The following is a 4609-nucleotide window of genomic DNA, read 5'->3' as shown; positions in this document are numbered from 1 at the left end:
GGCTCCGTCATAGCTTTCCCAGGAGTCCGAAAGGTCTATTTTGCCACCATCCAATTTTCTCAATTTCGTCTTCATTTATCTTCTTTGTTTTTCATAGGAGTTGTATGGGTCTGGAAGTGAGTTGAAAAAAAGTCATCAGAGATGTTTTACAGTAATTTGCTGTCTTTGTTGCTGCTGTGAAGGCTACTGCACTGACTGAATGGAGATGGGGGAATGGCTGTGGGTGGGTGATGGTCCCTCCTTTTGTGGCCTTGCGCTGCGTGCCCCTGCCGGCGCCGTGTGAGCTAGAGGCAGAGAGAAGGGGCTGGAGGCAGGGAGAAGGGGCTGGAGGCATGTGAACGTTTCCAGGAGGGCGACCCGGAGCTCTTTAGAAAGCTTTTTTCCTCTCACTCTCTCTTTTCTTCACCACAAGCAGCATGGAGTTTCAGAGCCCAAATAAAACCTTCTAAAGGAGGGGTTATCAAGGGGGGGGAAGGTGAGGGAAGCACTTTGCTGTCTAACTGTCTGGTACAGGAGCACAAGCGGTCATATGGAGCTACCAGAGTGTGATCACAATGCAATAACTCTTTTCTGTCTGGGAACCGAGAGAATCTAGTTGAGCCGTTGGAACTACATTGTCTTGATTCCGGGTGCGCCACCGTCCTATTGGTGGCGTGAACAAGGAAGGAATTCCTCTATCGGAGCTCCAACAACAAAGGAGAGAGGGAGAGGAGCGGAGCCGGTGGGAAGGGAGGAGGGGGTGCTGTGAGAGGGGAGAGGAGGACATTGTTTGCCTGTGGCTGTGGGCAACGGAAAGCATGGGTTATCAGGCCTTGTGTGTTTTTGTTTAGAGAGTGTGGTTTGATGTGAGGATGTCTGAGTGAGTTGTGAGTGTATGTGCGTGAGGAGGCTTCTTGGGAAGGGAGGGAGGCCATTCAAAGGATGCTCAAACAAGGCAGGATTTTTTTTTCTCTCCTTTTCGAATGGTGACTGAGGACGAGCTGAATTCCTTTGCTCTAGCCGTTGTGCTCGTCTCTGCTCCAGGGTAAGTGTGCGTCACCTAAATCTCAAACCGCCAAAACTGCCACCGGGCCTGGATTGGCTTATAGGAAAAGTTCAGTAGGAGTTTACTCTTCTGTGATTGTAGCTTGGAAGAGCATGTGATGATGCAAAGTGGCTATGACCATTGGTTCACTGGTCCACATTGGCCCAAAGGGACAGTTCTGAGTCTGAACAGTGAATGTGAACCTAGAAGTATATTTTTATTTTTACTCCACAAAAATAGGAAATATGTATTTTTGATTGTTTCATACGGTTGTAAGTATAATGTCTTCATGATAATGGCAATGTGCAGTAATAACGCGCAAGGCAGAATGTTCTAATTTACAGATTTGATTCAGGAAGAAAGTAGTGAGATTGATATGTGAAATTGGGGAAATTCGATGGTCCGTTGCTACATTTTGTCAGGGGCGGAATGGTAACAATGGCATTGTGGTGCTAGAACCAGCATGTGCTGTTTTAAATGCAATCCACCAAAATATCAAACAACTTCACCATTGGATGCAACCGTCACATATAGTCTTACCATAGCCAATTTGCATCTTGGGCTTAATGTATTAGATATTTAATATTATTTCCTAGATGTAATGTGAGGTGTTTAAATCAACAAAACAGTTTGATACAATCGTTTGTTGTTCTGTTTCAGTCTTGAACAAACCTTTTTTGATATCTGTGATAAGAAGTCTCACGGGTGAACGCACAGCTGTCAGCTTTAATTAGAAGACCGCTATCTTGATTACCACATAGAGAACCTCCGTGAATTGGGACTGGGCTGTCTTTGTGCGGCTCTGAGATTGTAATTCATGATTATTATTCTGTGGTTAATGGAATCAATGGTCTGGTTTGCCTGTCATTGGATGCGTTTTTTGGGTTTGGGATACACGCTGGAACAATGGTGCCAAAACACCAGATTCTCTTTTGTGTGTGAGTGTATGTTGGTGTAGGTGTGGGTGGGGACTGTGTTTCTCACAGACACTCACCGAAAAAAGAAACTCACACACATTCAAACGGTCTAGTGTCCATCAGTGATAGGATACATAGATTTCAATTTGTAATGATTGAGATTAATAGCATCAGACATTTTACTGCCCTTTCAGGTCTCATTGCATGTTCCATATATTGCAGAGTAGCCCTTTATTGTGACTCTACATTTGATTCATCGGGAAATTGTTTTTTTATTTTTTTATTTTTTTATTTTACCGTTATTTTACCAGGTAAGTTGACTGAGAACACGTTCTCATTTGCAGCAACGACCTGGGGAATAGTTACAGGGGAGAGGAGGGGGATGAATGAGCCAATTGTAAACTGGGGATTATTAGGTGACCATGGTCTTGCAGGGACAGATCTTGAGAGCACACAAAGAGCAAAGAGTCTAAATCAAGGGTCATTTCAAGAGAGGTTAAGTGGTGGAATGGGCCGGGTCATCTGAGATATGGGTTCAGTGAAATGCTTGCCTGGCTTCAGCTTTAGCGCAGAACTAGCTACTGTGCACATTCGTATCATATAGCAACATGGTCTCAATAAAATATGTCAAAACAGTATAATTGAACCATTGGTTAGCCTGTTGTAGAATGATTTTATTTGAGATTTTGATGGACCTTGAATATGGGCTCTTAGAATGACCCAATTACCTCATACAGTAGAGTTGAAATACATAACTGATAGTTTGGTCGCTATAATACCAAATAGCTACCAAATAGCAAATAGCTACCCGATCTGTATTGACACTTTTTGCACTAACTTTTGACACTTCACATACGCTACTGCTACTGTTTACTATCTATCCTGTTGCTTAGTCACTTCACTCATACCTAAATGTACATGCCTTCCTCAATTACCTTGTACCCCTGCAAATCGACTCGGTACTGGTACTCCGTGTATATAGCACAGTTAGCGTTACGCATTGTGTGTTTATTCCTTGTGTTATAATTGCTCTCTCTGCGTTGTTGGGAAGGGCCGTAAGTAAGCATTTCACTGTTAGTCTACACCTGTTGTTTACGAAGCATGTGACAAACACAATTCGATTTGATTTGATCAGATTGATGCGGTAATTAGCATCCTCAGTGTTTGTTTTCAGATGGCGTCTCTCACTGTTAATGTAGTAAATGTGTCAGTAGGATGACACACAGCATCATCACGCTACATACAGTATGTCTCATAGTAGTAGTTTATGAGAGCACACTCAGGTAGCCTGGGATCCAACCTGATATGCTCTGTTTCCATTGTCTGCTATTTTGAAGTCAAACAATGGGCAAACAGAACGTATCAGTTTGAATTCCAGGCTACACGTTTTATTTAACTAGGCAAGTCAGTTAAGAACAAATTCTTATTTACAACGACGGCCTACCCCGGCCAAACCCGGATGACGCTGGGCCAAATGTGTGCCGCCCTATGGGACTTCCAATCACGGCCGGTTGTGATACAGCCTAGAATCGAACCAGGGTCTGTAGGGACGTCACTTGGGAGCACATCAGGTGCAATAGCCAGTCAGACATGGCACGCCCTCACCCTTTGCCTTGGTTTGTTAACCTACTGAACATGGACACAGCCGCCTGGCCGCAGACGCTCTCCTCTGGAGAATACGAGGATGTGATTAAGGCTAACCGGGTAATCATTGATCTTGGGCTGGGGCTTTGTCTGTGAGCCACTCTCCTCTCTGATCCTGTGTATTTACAGAATTCCCCCTGGGATCCATGCAATGGCCAACGTCATCTGCGTTGCAGACATGTGCATAGTACAAACTGTAATTACTAAAATGCACATAGAGAGGTCTACTTCCAAATGTTCAGTTCAGCTACACCATTATTATATAATAGAAGACAGATACATCCTGGTTTTTAATGGGGATCATGGCTGTGAAACAGAAAATTATCTGAATAGAATTATGAATTATGAATAGAATAGAATTACAGTATGACATGTAATTGCTGACAGAGGCACAAGGAGGTTGTGTTCTGCTACAAGCCGAACAAGCTGTTTCATCTCCAGCAAAGAGAACAGCCGAATCTAGTCATGCAGCTAATTGTTTCGAGCTCCTAACCTGTGTGTACTGAATATTCATTGTAACCCGAGAACAAAGAGCGGATCCAGCCAGCAAAGACGGCACTGTAAAATGTGGCGTCTTCTGGTTCAGCGAGCCAGAAAACAGAAAACCCTCTTGGCAGGTTTTTTGGAGCAAACTTCCCTAATTTATCTGACCCGACCAGCCGAGAGCAGTTGCGACCAGCCGTGACCTGGAATGACCTGTTGTCGATCCACAGGCACTAATCCACTCTGATCTCAGAGGAAGCAGTCGCAGCTGAGTATAGCAGAGCCCCTCCCTGGTAGCCCCTGATGGGCCCACATCAGCCCCTATAGGCCAGGATAATTACACTCATCTTTGAACCCTCTGTCATAACAATGACCATACTGTGGAGAAGTAACAGACAGCCTGAAACAGTCCCTAGTCGTGGATCAAACTCATGGCAGTTATGTTGGAATTAGCCAATGAACTCTTGGAAAAGGATGCATTGTAAGCCATGCAAAGATGTTTAATACTTCAAAATGGTGGACTGTACTGTGGCTTACAGTC

At 44.2% G+C, this 4609-nt stretch overlaps 1 protein-coding gene across 2 annotated transcripts in view; it reads left to right on the top strand.

Annotated features, from left to right (window-relative positions):
* Nucleotides 1-236: 236 nt before the first annotated feature.
* The window catches only part of macf1b (microtubule actin crosslinking factor 1b), a 35502-nt gene continuing 31129 nt past the window's right edge, over nt 237-4609 (top strand). The window contains exon 1 of one of the 2 annotated variants that reach the window (XM_055903177.1): nt 237-1024. The gene's annotated coding sequence lies outside the window, so the exon portion shown is untranslated. Of the gene's footprint in view, nt 1025-1076; nt 1297-4609 lie in introns of those variants that run through there. The other variant, XM_055903178.1, reaches the window with a different exon arrangement.

The sequence above is a fragment of the Salvelinus fontinalis genome, chromosome 38, assembly GCF_029448725.1.
Source record: "Salvelinus fontinalis isolate EN_2023a chromosome 38, ASM2944872v1, whole genome shotgun sequence".
Lineage (NCBI taxonomy): Eukaryota > Metazoa > Chordata > Actinopteri > Salmoniformes > Salmonidae > Salvelinus > Salvelinus fontinalis.
Note: the sequence above shows the minus strand (reverse complement) of the source record. Positions and strands in the feature narration are given on the sequence as shown.